Here is a 17,045-nt window from a genome sequence, read left to right as displayed (position 1 = left end):
AAATCCATACCAATTATATATATATATATTCCCTCCGGGGTATCGAAGGGTTATAGTAAAAAAAAGAAGACGAATATGAAAAAAAGAAACATATGAAGTTTTTCCGAAACTTCAAGTTTTACTTACATACATTACAGGTGTTCATTGTGTGAACCCTTAGTCACACGGCATACATCAATGCGATAGTCCATTTCCCGTCCGGAGGGAATTATGAAAAGGAATTAAGGAGGGAATTATAGTAAAATTTCAGCATTCATGCTTCGCTGTTACTTTAACAAATTTGAACTAATATACTTTCTTATAACTATCACTGCATTTAAATAGTTTAAACATACATAGAAAAGACCAGCTAGTTAACTTATTAAATATCATGTGATGACGAATTGGGAATTTAGTGATAGTTCAACAATATCCTTTTAATAGTTATTTCTCTACTGCAGGAGAAAACTTTTTTAAATAATGTAATAGTTGGCAGGCATTCTATTGCATATTTAATGTAAAATGCGAATTAAGTTGTATATTTCTAACACATCAAATAAAAGTTACCATCATGAAACAATATAATATAGATTTCTTTTTATCAATCGAAAATACATCACATCAATAATTTCTATTCTCTGGAGTAGAATTTCGTTAATTCTCTACATATAATTATCATCTGGACAGTGAATTCCTCTCTTCTACTGGCTGATAATATATTTTCCACTCAAAAAGAATCATCGTTGATTTAATACCATAGATTCTCTCCTTCGTAAGAGAAATGTATTATAATTTATTAAACTAATGTATAAATTGATGCCATAGAAATAACATATCACTTTAGTTCAAAAGTCGTATTTCGAAAGAATCACTGTATTTTTCTGTTAATCTTAGTTGCTTTATTTTGTCATGATTAATTTCATTAGCATTCTATGGAGTTGTAAGCAGAGTTTTGTTTTTAAATATTAATACTGTTTTAATTACTTTTATTATTCAGTAATAAATTCAATAGTCTAATTAGGACCTTTTCTCTTAATTATTTCAGAATGCAAAAAAAAATATAATATTACATTTTATTTTGTAAACAGGATATCTTATCGCTGACTTCTTGTTACTACCAGCATATCGGAAGAAACATGCGTATTGTGAGATCTGATTTTATTTCTCCAAAAGCAGGTCATTCAACACTTTGAATCAGTCAATTTATATTAAACATATTTTTGACACCTTTTTCACTGTTCCGTATTGATGGTCACTTATGGTGGTTACCATCATAAAATATAATGACTTGCGATGAAAATACTGGATAGTTGCTATCATGATTATGTTGGTTCATCAATAGAAAGCAATCAAAATTTTTGACTTACGAATTTAGGTCAAAATAATAAAAAAAAATCATATTTAGTTGGTAGGTAAGTACTTAAATACACAAATACACTAGTGGGCGACCCTTGTGCTATAATACAAACTAAGGCAAACAACGTTAGATTATGATTGAAATTTCAGAAACGGTACATTTTTTACCCATGCAAAATTTGTATGTATAAAAATGAGGGTATGAAATTTTTTTCTTCTTCTTCAATACCGCTATGATTAAAAACGCATTGGACTATAAATATTGCTATCCTGTAGACTAATTTCGCAACTGTTAATTTTAAAACTAGAACTTACTAAAACTAGAAGTTATTATTTTCCTCTCCTCATTTTAGTCAAACCTTATTTTGCATGAGTATAAAATTAACACCAATTCTAAAAGCTTCGAGTATGATAGTTTAAAATAAGCCAGCAGTTTTCTATGCAAATTTTTTTAAAACAGTTGTTGCTTAACACGTTCACGCCGGGGTGACCCACCGGTGGGTCACGCTAAATTGTCTCATCTTGGCAGCGCACCGGAGTAAAAATTGATAACAATAAATTTCATTTTTTAGTTTTCTTCCGGGAATAATAAAAATCCATACCAATTGTTTTTAACGGATGCAATTTTTATATTGAATTGCCTCTTCGCCGTGATAAATTTCCTTACAATGAATTGTTATTGTTGAGAATAGATTAACACCTCCCGAATATTATCTATTATTGAAATAGTTCTTCTACCAGTATTTTCTCTTTTCCCGTACCAGTATTTTCACTTTTCCTGGCATGAACTTAAGGAAAGTTCGTTTACGTGAAGAAGTGTTTCGCAATTTTTATTCAACACCTGTATTCGTATTAATTAAAAATGATGAAAATGCAGTACTTTTATTGCTGAAATAAATATAATCTTCAAAATATGAGGAAAAAAAATTCTGTATTTTTCTTTTTACTTTTCACTTTATATATATTTATTTTCCAAGTGCTTTGCGCTAGAATCTTGACTAAGTGAACACTCGTGAATATGTTGTTTAACAATTGTCGATCCAAAGAAAACAACAGAATTGAGCCTTGTCGAACGCTTACGACTGTGAAACCCTATTCTTTACAATAAACGAAGTAAAAGAAAAAGTACACTAGAATTGGTTTGAAAGATAAATAAATTCCAAATCATTCCAGTTCAAAGCTAAACTAGTTTCAGAAAAAAAAAGAATTCAGAATAAAACGACAACTCTAAGAGCAAGGCAGAAGATAGACATTGCCAGATTACTATCACTATAAATTATTCTTTTATTCGAAGGGAAAGAGGAAAAGTAGCCAGCAATAATAGCAGTCGTGAAAGATCATAAAGAAAGTCTTTGTTAGCAGACAATGGAGAAAATTCAGGATTAAAGGACTTAGCCATATCGAACTGCCTGTCGCTGAGCAAGCCGCACGCAAGCGTTCAATTATTTTTTCATTCCACAACTTGATAAGACTTTGCTGAGAAGGCAATTGGAAATAATGGAGGTTTGAATTTAGTGAAATGTGAAAGAATTCTACTAACTCAATGCAGTTACAGTTCTTTTTTTATTTTTTTTCAGGAAAACATTTTAAAAGAAACAAAAAAGACACTGAATCATATGAATCCTTCGGCGTCACGGTAATTTTCCATTTATGATAAATCGTTCTTAAATATTTGAATAAAATATTTTTATACGGCTTAGTATTTATTAATTTTCAGATCCATATTATTTGAGTTTTTCTTTTAAAAAAGTACAGTTAATTCTAAATGTGAATGTCCACTGCAATTTTTACAATTCTTTTTGTTTGATGGATAGAGCACTCGTTTCCCAATGAAGTGATCCGGGTTAAAATCCCAGCGATGGATGCATGGGTGAAAGCCCTTATATAGCAAGACGAAGAAGAGAAAAACCTGGTACGTAAAACATTTCATTCCAGCATTTTTTTCGAAAAAAATGAAATATCTGTAACTATCAAGATTTCTTTTATAATTCTGGCACATATATAAAACTGCTTCTTTTCCAAGATAAAGTAGATATTGTTGAAAAATTTAAGAAAAGAATAAGTAATCTCCTCCCCAAAACTAGCTATAACCGAAATGGTTTTACTACCAGCCTTTCTTCTTTTCCGTCTCGCTTTCACCCCTGGATGGATGGACGATACGAATTCCTAGCGGGCTCAACCCGACCGGATTTTTGACGAAAAAAATTGTTAATCTCTCCAACACACTTTTCCATTTTTATAAAATTCTTTAATTGTATTTGGTGCTGCAACAAAATTTATTAAATTTAAATATTCATTCTGTCTAAATGCTTATTGAAATAATTTATTTTATATTAAAATATGAATAATTTAATATAATAGTGTATTCTAGTAAATATGCATATTATATAAATATGCATATTATATAAATATGCATATTATACATATGCTGTGAAATGAAACACAGTATCAAAGGGGCTGAATATTTAACAGCGTAATACGGAATATCAAGAGATGTTTTTATTCAAAGATCATGGCTCAGTTAATTACAAGCATAATTTTTACACCAAAGAAAATGCTTAAACTTTCAAAACTTTGAATTAAAGTTTCCAGGATACTGGTGAATTAACCAGTGTTATAAAGTTTCTGAAACAGTTTCTCCAGAGATTTCAATTCCGATACCAGTAATGAATTCTATCTCTGTCTGAACGTTAATGATTTTGCAGTATACACTTCTAATATCAAAGTAATTTTCGGATTTGAAAAGTATTCTATCTGCATAATTTTTCTATTTGTATAAAATCCTTTTAATTACATTACGCATTGCTACAGAAATTTTAAAATTTAAATATTCATTTTCTCCAAATATTTGATGAAATTATTTGTTTTTTTATTTTAAAAAATGAATATTATTATGCATTCTAGTAAATCTATTTGCTTGCTCTGTGAAATGCAACGCAATTCCAATAGAATCTGCTGTGGAATATCAAGAGATATGTAAATTTAAAGGTTATGGGTCAGTTAATTATATGCATTATTTTTACGCCTAACAAAATGCTTAAACTTTCAAAAGTTTGGATTAAAGTTTTCAGGATACTGGAACAATTAACCAGAGTAGCTATAAGGCTCCTGAAAGTGTTCCTCCTCAGATTTCAATTCTGATACCAACAATGAATTCCATTTCTGTCACGTCCAGAATTATTAAATAATATTATAAATTATTCAGCTAAAATTAAACATGCAAGTCGCATGAAGGTGAAGTAAAGCGAACTTTAGAGTAAACGAATCTGAATATATTAATCAATACTTATTAGAATTTAGATAGTACAAAAAAATATACAGAATCGAAAACTATTGGGTTTTAGAGTAATTCAATTTGGTGATTGAAAGTTTAGATAAGTAGGTTTATGATTATTTATTATGGAATGATATATTTCAACTTAATTTGTGAACATTGTCACTTTTTTATTTAAATTAAAAACAAGTGTTAAATTGCTGATTTTTTTCTTCACTTTATAAAAGACTAAATTAAGTTATTTAATGATTAAATGATTTGGTATTACGCAATTCTAAAATCAAATTAATTTTTGGATTCGAATTATATCCTGTCTGTCTCACTGTTCGATTTTTATAAATTACTTATATATAATAATATGTTCTGCAAGATAAATTATTAAACTAAAATATTCATTCTCTCTAAATATTTATGGATATTATTTGATTTTACATTAAAAAAGTTTAAATATCATTATGTATTCCAGTAAATATATATGTTTGAACTACGAAATGGAGTACAGTACCAAAAGAACCCATAATATTTAACAACGTACAGCGTATTATCAGGAAATATGTAAATTTAAAGGTCATGGCTCAGTTAATTGTATGCATTATTTTTACACCTAACAAAGTGCTTAAACTTTTAAGAGTTAGAATTAAAGTTTCCAGGATACAGGAACAATTAACCTGAGTAGTTATAAGGCTCCTGAAAGTGTTCCTCCTGAGAATTCGATTCCGATACCAACAATGAATTCTATCTCTTTCACCTCCAGAATAATTAAAGAATTTTATAAATTATTCAGATAAAATTAAACATGCAAGTCACATGCGAAGAAATGAATTTTAGTGCAAACGAATCTGAATATATTAATTAATTTTTAATAGAATTTAAAGAGTACATATAAATATATAAAATAGGAAACAATTGTGTCTTAAAGTAATTCAATTTAGAGATTGAAATTTTAGATACGTGTGTTTATGATTATTTATTATGGATAGATAAACGTAATTTGTAAACTTTGTTACTTTTAGTGTTTAAATTTAAAAGAGTGTCTAATTGGCAGAAAATAATTTCTTCATTATTCGAAGATTAAATTAGGAATCAATGTTTTAATATTGAACTAAAATACCCAGCAAATTTGTATCCTTTCAGAAATTGTTTCCACATTGATAGCGAAATGTTTCAATTAAAATTTGGTTTAAAAAAATCATTTACCATGATAAACAAATATGTAATTTATTACCATGATAAACAAATATTTACCTGTCAAGAATATAATTTTTCCTAGTTTTACTGAAATAGAAACTGAATTGCAGTTTTGAGCTGAAATATTTGTTTTCAAAAATAACATCATATAGTCATCACAAAGTTTTAAAAATATCACTCCATTTACATGAAGTGGTACTCAAAATTATTTTAAATTAAATTTATAAATTTAGGAAATAAATATGAATTTTCAAAAAATATCTAGGAATTTTTAAGAAGCACACAGGAATTTTGAAATTTGATATGTCTTTCAAAAAAACACATAACTTATTTTTCTAAATCATTTATTTCCACGAGGTTTCTTATTTTTCAAAATAAACTCGAATTAATTCTTGAGAACAGTAAATCTGTAATATTTGAAGTACTTGAATAAAATTATGCACCGTTATTATTGCAGTGACGAGCGTTTTTAAATGAATAAGTATGAATGAACATCCATCTGTATCCTGTACGTTCATCCTGTACGTTCTTCGCATGTGACTTGCATGTTTAATTTTATCTGAATAAATTATAAAATTTATTCAGATAAACCCCTTTATTCATTTGACCATTTTTAAACAATGACCACCCTTCTAAAGAACAGTCTAATACATTTCTTCCACATTTCTTTACATTTAAAGCTTCTTATAATTTAGAACAATCATTAATGTAAAAATCTAAAACATATTATTTTCTTTAATCATTTTTATAATTATTTTTTTATTTATTTTTTTAATTATTATTTTCTATTATTTTTTTTAATTATTATTTTCTATTATTTTTTTTAATTATTACTTATTTATTTGTTTATTCTTTTATAAACGTCAAACGTCAGTCTGTTCGATATAATCAAAGGCATTTATTACAAAAATATATTATTATCGAAATTTAAATAAATGTAGAAATGGGATAGTGAAAAAACAAAGCGATAAATTGATTATTAACAATCTTTAATATGTCAAATTTACTATGTTTTCTTTAAATAAAACTTTAAATAAAAACTTTATTATGTCAAATTCAATATGCTTTTTTTCAAAATAACCCACATAATTTATTTTTCTAACTCGTTTATTTTCACAAGCTTTCTTATTTTGCAAAATAAATTCAAATTAATTCTGAAGAACAATAAATCTGTCATATTTAAAATACTTGGAAAAAATTATACACGGTTATTATTGCAGTGACAAATGTTTTCAAATGAATAGTATGAACAAACATCCATTTGTCTCCTTTATTCATTTGACCANCATATTATTTAATTATTATTATTATTTTTCAATTATTATTTTTATTTATTATTTTCTTATAAACGTCAAAGGTCAGTCTGATCAATATAATCAAAAGCATTTATAGCAAAAAAATATAATCAAAATGTAAATAAATGTAGAAATCGGATAGTGAAAAAACAAAGCGATAAATTGATTATTAACAATCTTTCATGTGTCAAATTCAATATGTTTTTTTTGAAAAAATCCACATAATTTATTTTTCTAACTCGTTCATTTCCACAAGCTTTCTTATTTTGCCAAATTAATTCTGAAGAACAATAAATCTGTCATATTTAAAATACTTGGAAAAAATTATGCACCGTTAATATTGCAGTGTCAAATTTTTTCAAATGAATAGTATGAACGGACATTCATTTCTCCCTTTTATTCATTTGAGCATTTTTAAGCAAAGACCGCCCTTCTAAAGAACAGTCTAATACATTTCTTCTACCTTTCTCTACATCAAAAGTTCATTAAAATTGAAAACAATCATTAATGCAAAACTCTAAAGCATATTATTTAATATTATTATTATTTTTAAATTATGTTTTTTTGACTATTTTTTTAATTATTATTTATTTAGTTATTTTATGTACGTCAAACGTCAGTCTGTTCTATATAATCAAAGGCATTTATTGCAAAAAAATATTATTATCGAAATTTAAATAAATGTAGAAATGGGATAGTGAAAAAACAAAGCAATAAATTGATTATTAACAATCTTTAATATGTCAAATTCAATATGTTTTTTTTTAAAAAAAAACCCACATAATTTATTTTTCTAACTCGTTTATTTTCACAAGCTTTCTTATTTTGCGAAATAAATTCAAATTAATTCTGAAGAACAATAAATCTGTCATATTTAAAATACTTGGAAAAAATTAAACACCGTTATTATTGCAGTGACAAATGTTTCCAAATGAATAGTATGAACGGACATTCATTTTTCCCTTTCATTCATTTGAGCATTTTGTAGCAGAGAGCAACCTTCTAAGGAACAGTCTAATACATTTCTTCTATCCTTCTTTACATCAAAAGTTCATTAAAATTGAAAAAAAATCATTAATGCAAAAATCTAAAACATATTATTTAATTATTATTATTATTTCTTAATTGTTATTATTATTTTTATAAACATCAAACGTCAGTCTGATCAATATAATCAAAAGCATTTATGGTAAAAAGATATTATTTTCGAAATGTTAATGAATGTAGAAATCGGAAAGTGAAAAACCAAAGTGATTATAACCAATCTTTAATATGTCAAATTCAATATGCTTTTTTTCAAAATAACCCACATAATTTATTTTTCTAACTCGTTTATTTTCACAAGCTTTCTTATTTTGCAAAATAAATTCAAATTAATTCTGAAGAACAATAATATTATCAACAAACAAATATTTATCTCCAGTTTAAATAATAAAAAATAATTATAAGTATTTAAAAATAGAATATAAATTGTAATAAAAATCTACACTGCTCAGTTTATTCAAATTTAAGAGAGACGTAGAATAATATCCTTCTTGGGCACTCACATCCTTTTTCTAGAAGCATTTTTACCATTTAATTTACGTTTATAATCCTAAAAAATTAACGTAAATATAACTATGCAACAAAGCGTCACTTCTTCGTTAATAAAACGTTTTTAAAAAACGGTCAAAAAATGGGTAAAATGTACACGTTAAAATAACGTATTTTTATTACTCATTTTTAACGAAATATTTAAAGGGAAAATTTATAGCGTTAAAATACCGTCATTTTAACGCATACGTTTTAACGAATGAAGAAACGGTGAAAATCATCACGTGAAATTGACGTAATTTTAACGTTAAGTCCAAAACCTTATACCAAACGAACGTATTTTTAACGTTTCTTTGCCCCTTCATGCTGCATGGGAAATCTGTCATATTTAAAATACTTGGAAAAAATGATACACCGTTATTATTGCAGTGACAAATGTTTTCAAATGACATCAAATGTTCCTTAAAATTTAAAATAATCATTAATGTAAAAATCTAAAACATATTATTTAATTATTATTATTATTTTTCAATTATTATTTTTATTTATTATTTTCTTATAAACGTCAAAGGTCAGTCTGATCAATATAATCAAAAGCATTTATAGCAAAAAAATATAATCAAAATGTAAATAAATGTAGAAATCGGATAGTGAAAAAACAAAGCGATAAATTGATTATTAACAATCTTTCATGTGTCAAATTCAATATGTTTTTTTTGAAAAAATCCACATAATTTATTTTTCTAACTCGTTCATTTCCACAAGCTTTCTTATTTTGCCAAATTAATTCTGAAGAACAATAAATCTGTCATATTTAAAATACTTGGAAAAAATTATGCACCGTTAATATTGCAGTGTCAAATTTTTTCAAATGAATAGTATGAACGGACATTCATTTCTCCCTTTTATTCATTTGAGCATTTTTAAGCAAAGACCGCCCTTCTAAAGAACAGTCTAATACATTTCTTCTACCTTTCTCTACATCAAAAGTTCATTAAAATTGAAAACAATCATTAATGCAAAACTCTAAAGCATATTATTTAATATTATTATTATTTTTAAATTATGTTTTTTTGACTATTTTTTTAATTATTATTTATTTAGTTATTTTATGTACGTCAAACGTCAGTCTGTTCTATATAATCAAAGGCATTTATTGCAAAAAAATATTATTATCGAAATTTAAATAAATGTAGAAATGGGATAGTGAAAAAACAAAGCAATAAATTGATTATTAACAATCTTTAATATGTCAAATTCAATATGTTTTTTTTTAAAAAAAAACCCACATAATTTATTTTTCTAACTCGTTTATTTTCACAAGCTTTCTTATTTTGCGAAATAAATTCAAATTAATTCTGAAGAACAATAAATCTGTCATATTTAAAATACTTGGAAAAAATTATACACCGTTATTATTGCAGTGACAAATGTTTTCGAATGAATAGTATGAACGGACATTCATTTTTCCCTTTTATTCATTTGAGCATTTTGTAGCAGAGAGCAACCTTCTAAAGAACAGTCTAATCTTTCTTCTCCCACTTTCTCTATCTCAAACATTTCTTATAATTTATTATTTTTAGTTGTGATTAATGATTCTTCTTTAGCAAAGTCAGAGACAATAGTACTCTCCTTTGAAACAGAGTCTTTCTTTATGACGTTGTAACTCAAATTTTGTCTCAGATTTCGCCTTATATTCTATGAGTGTGTATATTCTTAGTTTTCTTCCGGCATAACGCTGTGTGATGAGATTACTTGAGATTTGTAAAAGAAGCAAGTGTTACTCTGAATGAAAAATAAATTTAATATTGTTACAGTTTTATCGGATTTGTGTTGAGCATGAAATAGAAAATTGAAAATATAGTTAAAGAAATAAAATTATTGTTGATACGAAGTATGTTCAAACTAGTTTGCTTTATACTATAAAATATATGTTTGCAAAGTCAAGGTTTGGTCTTAAAGTATTCTTTTGGTTACAGATTGTATAAAAAAATTGCTTTTTGATTTCGGTTTAGGGTTTTTTGAACTTTAGAAACATATCTATATTAGTTTTGCATATGAATGGTTCGCAGTGAGATAGTAATAAGGCACCACATTGAAAACTGAAAAAAAAAATTAAGAAAATGGTCGAAAATTTGGGAGAATATGTAGTAAGTTGTTTATTGTTTAATCCTTTTCGGTGTATCGTAGATAGTCAGGCAACACTAATTCAGCAAATGTCACAAGCTATTAGAAATGTAAAGCTAATTGCTTTTGAATATTTTTCAACCACTATTCCTTAAACAGCAAAGAGCTATAGCATGTTGTTTTACGTAGAATTTACTGTTAAAGGTTGCACTTGCCAATAATCTCACTAAACTTTTCAATCAAGATTTGCTATTTCGAAAAGTTGAATTTTGGTGCTAAAATATCATATCTTAAGATTACCAAACTTTAAGTCTTTTCTATAATTAGCTTAAACCTTTACTTAACTAGAAATTGATCGAAACAAGGAAATGTACCACTTGCATATGTACATAAGGAGATAACGGATCTTCTGAGACAAAAATTGGGCTTTTCCCCATTCCTCTAGAAGATTTAAACGATGAGGAATAATATGAGGTGGTAAAAACATCTGATATTAATGAATAAAGGCTGACGCTTGTTGCAAATGTAATTACCACCAGATTTTATTTCTTTATGGTACATGAGTGCATAAAAATCAGTTTTCAGGACTCCCTCGAGACTTAAAATACTTAAAAATTGAATTAGGTAAATTTATATTAAAGCAAATAAGAATTGCAATTTAGAAGTCCAATAGCGCGAAATTTATATATATATATATATATATATATATATATAACCGAATATATTTTTAACAAATATTTATAGATAAAAGCACATTTTGTTTTTTTTTTAATCATATCGGTAAATTTGCTTTCTGGTTTTCTTCTTTCATCTCAAACTCCTTTTCAATGACATTGTACTTATTTAGTAATATAGACGCGTTATAAAAATTATTTTTCTCATAGAATAATTATTTTTTATTTTGAAATATCACTACGAATGAGAATGCGTTCTAAAGCAAGCCATTGCGTTTTTCCAATATTTTTTTTTTTTTAAATTTTGGAAATTTTTTTTCATAGGTAAAAAAATATTCCATATCTAAAAGCTTCAAGCTCAATCTTTCAAATTGTGCCATTAGTTTTACAATGTAAAATTTTTCTGATGAAAGCATGAAGTTATATAAAAGTGCTTCTATATGCGTATTCAACCCGGTATTTGGATTCATTTGCTAATTATTTGCTTTCCTGTCGGACTTCGCAGTAATGTAAAAAGTGATTGCAGCTGTGCATATATATTAAAAGGAAATTTCCTACTCTTAGTTGTTAATTTAGTTGAAAAATCTGCCAACAGTATGATTGCAGAATGATATAGAGTTGCATGTTATTAATTATTTTATATGATGTTAATACTCACCTTTTTCATTAGGAATGTTAATAATGTCAAAATGAGTTACCAGCCTTTAAAATTCTTAAAAGGAAATGCGTTTTAAGAACAAAACTCTGATGTTTAAATGGTTTAAGAAAAAAGTTATTTATAAAAATAACTTGAAAAAAAGGAATCAATTGTTGTGTCAATTTTGTTAAATACACGTTTTGAGCTACGATTATTTTCGATCAATGCCAATTTTCTTAATTGAGCACTTCCATCCATGCTTACTTACTTAAATAAACATTTAGAGCCAAGTCCATTTTCTGAAATACCCCTTTTCAGCTCTCGTGACCGGTCAGCAATGCGTTAATTAAAGAACAAATTTACAAATTAACTCAGAGAAATCAACTAGCTCTAGTAGCGCTATTTTTTTAGTTTATATTAGTTTAATATTTTTAATTTGAAGTCATTTTCCCGTCATACTTATGAAAAATTCAAGCTTTCATATGGGATGCAAATTTATTGCATTTATCCAACGCCTCCTATAACTGAAAGCCTCCACGCGGTTTTTTAAAGGTAGTCCGATCAGGCCACTATAAAGGTAAACAAGTTTACGAAAGAGCCGTTTCATAAAAAATCTTGTAAAAATAAGAATGTGGTAACAAATAAATGTCTATAAATTTGCTTACACTACAGATTCAATTCTAAAATATATATGATAAATTTCTCTTAATTACTTTTGAAACCTCATAGCTACCACAGTGCTTGCTGACCATAAGGAACTCACGCAATGCTAATTAATTCACGATGGATGAGATAGAGGTCGCTCGGCAGCCCAAGTGCCAAGCTAGCATAACTAGAGAAGAAAGAAGGCTTTTAAAATAGAATCTGGGTTCAAGCGCACAACTGATTCTCTTTTTAAATAGTCTGCAGACAACTTCTAAAATACCGTGTGATACCTTTCTGATGTTGAAGGTGATGATTTTATTCTCTTAAAGAGTGGGTGTAATTATCCTTCTTATCCAAGTTTTTCCATTCAATTCTCTAATAATGCATAAAAACTTTTGCAGAAAGTACAGCGGTTGGCATTCCATTTTTTTTTATCTAGTGGAAAAGGGATTAGGATTATACCACTCATATTTGAAGAATAAATGACGGCAAATCTTTGCATGCTGCAGGGATGTCAACTTCCTCCGCTTTGAAAATTTGTATTTTCTAGTGGTGGCGAAAATTAAGTTACCTTCAGTTTCGTATTTTTAATTTTAAGTATTTTTTTCATAACTGAATATCGAAAATTATAAGTATCATATAAAATGCAACGTTAAAGCATCCCTCTACTGGCTACTCTATTAAAAAGTAGGCGTAACCATCATTCTTTCACGAATTTTACTATATAATTTACTACCACTTTGTTAAAACTATTCCAGAAAGCGGAGCAGTTGGCATTCCTGAATGTTGTAATAATTTTTTTAGGGAAGCAGCTTCTTGCGCAGTTGAAAGCAGACGGAATTAACTTTTGTGACAAAAAGTAATCAATGCAACGCCCTGAGATGCTAATTAGCTCTGGACAGCTGATAAATTTTCTCGAGTGGTAATCTTTTAATGTACGATTCTTGGTTTAGTAAATTCGGCTTATAGGGTTTCTACTTACCACTGCTTCTATATAATTCAAAGGCTTATGTAATCCGCCTCTTTGTTGCAGTTTAGCCGTGTTGGGTGCTTTAAAAAGTCGGCAAAGGTAGCCGAAAATCTGCAAGTCTTATGTGGTAGTCCTCTAGTTTATTTTTTAAGCAGTTTGTCTTGTCCGGAGCATTTGGCTTCTTTGAATACCATGTCATGGGTGAAAGCCCTTATAACGCAAGACGGAAAAGAGAAAAACCTGGTACGTAAAACATTTCATTCCAGCATTTTTTTCGAAGAAAATTAAAAATCTGTAACTATCAAGATTTCTTTTATAATTCTGGCACATATATAAAACTGCTTCTTTTCCAAGATAAAGTAGATATTGTTGAAAAATTTAAAAACGGAATAAGTAAACTCCTCCCCAAAACTAGCTATAACTGAAATGGTTTTACTACCAGCCTTTCCTCTTTTCCGTCTCGCTTTCACCCCTGTACCATGTACATAAATGCTAGCTTTTCAGGGTATCTAGACGATAGTACAATTTATTTAAATACTTTCTTTCGAATAAATAAGATTTGAAATGATTTTAAATACCATTTCATTTAAATATTTTAAACATATGGTAGACTTGCAGAATCTTTGAAACAGTGTTAAACTATCACTCAAAGCAAAACGAACGCTATACCTCCAATGCATTCTACCGATCATCAGCTACGCAGCCCCTGCATGGAGCACAACCACTGTTACTCAAAAAAAGAAACTGGAGATTACTCAAAATAAATTCCTCAGATATATCACTGGAGTCCCCAGATCCATGAGAATGAAAGATCTAAGACAAGATTTAAAAATCAACAAAATAGATAAGCACATAGCTGAACTATGTGCAAGTTTCTTCAGAGATGCACTCTCTTGTCATACGTACAATTACTCTAAAAATTTTGATTTTGAGCTCATCAAAGACAACATAAAATATAGCCCGGCAACTGCCTTTTTCCTATCCGACAGAGTGTTGTCCTGTGAATTTTGTAAATAGCTGTAAATACTTGTAAATAATTTTGCGCATTTTATTATGTATTTCTCGTTTTCTCTGAGGCTATGTGGCTACTGTGCACCTAAGAAGCTCAGGGGTAATACCTCCAGGGGAGGCAAGGCAGTCTGCCACAAAACCTCTTCTCCCTCTTAAACTTGTTTGTTCAATCTCACTACTTCATTTTAATTTTCTCTCAGTAAAAGATACTGAACCCCAACTTTCACCTTTCAGTTGCGCTTCGGCGATTTATTATTTATTTCCACTCAGGTGAATTAGTTAGAGCCCCTAGCTGGGCTGATGCTAAGATAACCATCACATATGAGAATGAGTTGAAACAGTGTTTAAGTGTTAGCTAAATTTTAATAAAACAGCACCTTATAAATAAAATGGCATTACCTTATCACTGGGATGAAACTTTTTTAAAAAGCGTAAGAGTTGGCAGGTGTGCGTTTAGGGCAGGTGTCAGCAAATTTAGTTCCAAAATAATAGCCACCTTTAATCTTCATCTAAACCACCCTCACATTGGAAAAAGAGTACATAAGAATAGTGAGGTACAGTTTTCAGACCTCTGGTTCAGAATACTTTTATTTTATTTCCGTATCCATTACTTACCCAATTTCAACTAACTTTATGCATTGCAATGAAGAAAAAGTTGGTCAAAAGGTTAATATTTCTTAGAATTTAAATGAGAAGTTTATTTTCTTATATTTGCTACCACACTAGTCTTAAGAAAGAACTAATTTCATGATTGTAAATTATGTTTAGGAGTTTCAAAATAGTTGTTACTTTTAGGTCGAAACTTTTGTCTCAAATTCACTGCTACATTTCAAATAGGTGGAGTCATAAATAACTTCCGATGCAGATTAGTAGATAGTCATCAGTAAAATTATGCTACTAAAGAATTCACGATTCATTAGCTAGAAGCTAGTTTTAAGCGATTACTGGTGAAAAAGACCATAGAAAATGGGGCGATGCTTAAAAAGATGCGAATTTTAGATTTTGGAAACTAATTTGGGATTGAATTAAGGAGGGGATGCTTGGTACGTAAATGTTGTTGTTTGATAGCATAAAAATGTAAAATCTTAAGAAAAAAAATTTTTTTCAAACGAAATCAAAAAATCATCAACACCAATAATCAGTACAAAAATATTCAAATGTTGCAACTAATTGTTACTGAGGTAAAAATATTTTTCCTCCACGTTTTAATTTATGAAATATGTTATTAATATTTTAAAGAATCGATGATGAATGAAGAGTTAAGTGGGAAAAAACATGTATGTGACGTTTTCAGAGGCATTTATTTATCAGGAAAAAAAAAGGTTGCATCAATGTGGATGCGTTTAATGCAACAGAATTGTTCTTGCTTTAACTTAGGTTTTGACTCTTTGCACTCCGATGTCACATCTGAAGCACAATTAACAGTCACAATTTAAAATTTAAAAAAATATATTATTTAATAAGAATCAGTAAACACATTATTAGAAATTAAAAGGCCCCTAATTGCAGCAAATTTTAATAAATTATTTGAAGCAGAAATGCTAGGTGAAGACGCAAATATTAGGCTTATTCTCACTTTTTCGCAAATGATGCAATTTTATCTAAAAAAAAATTTAATTAAATAAAAAAATTTATTTCCCTAATTCATAATCTAAAAATGCCTTTTTTATGGTGCTGCTTCGATTTATCTTTATGCTAATTTTAAAGGTGTGGCTGACGCTCTTGTGGAGCTGCAATAGCAGCTTCGTAATAAACTATATCTGCATCTATGAAATGACTTTAAAAGACATTTTATTTTTTTTTATTTTTATGTATCTCTGTATTTAAATATTTAAAGTCTTAGTAATATCAGGATGGAAAGGTAAAAGGCTCTTTCGGGGCCTAAAGTCCTTGAGCAAATTATGATTAAGACCCCGTATGACGATAAATATAGAATTTCAAAAATTGCTCAAAAATACCGTAATGTGTATTTTATATAATTTAGTTCCTAGATTAGTTCAAAAAGCATTTTATAAAACTTGTAGTGCAAGGGGTTAAAATAACTGACCCATTTTGTTTTGAGTATACATTTAAGATACAGGGATGCCAACTGCTCTGTTCTCTGGAAAAGTTTTAATGAAGTGGTAGCGAATTAAATAGTATAACTTGCAAAATAAGCACAGTTACGCATACTTTAAAAAACAGTAACCAAATAATTAATGCTTTTAGGTTGCATTTTATATGATTTTTATAATTTTTGATATTTTGTGGGGGAAAAATTATTTAAAATTAAAAATACTGAACTAAAAATAACTTAAATTTCGTTACAGCTAGAAAATATTATTTTGCAAAGCGGAGTAAGTTGGCATCTCTGTAG

The sequence above is a fragment of the Parasteatoda tepidariorum genome, chromosome X2 (assembly GCF_043381705.1).
Source record: "Parasteatoda tepidariorum isolate YZ-2023 chromosome X2, CAS_Ptep_4.0, whole genome shotgun sequence".
Taxonomy (NCBI): domain Eukaryota; kingdom Metazoa; phylum Arthropoda; class Arachnida; order Araneae; family Theridiidae; genus Parasteatoda; species Parasteatoda tepidariorum.
Note: the sequence above shows the minus strand (reverse complement) of the source record.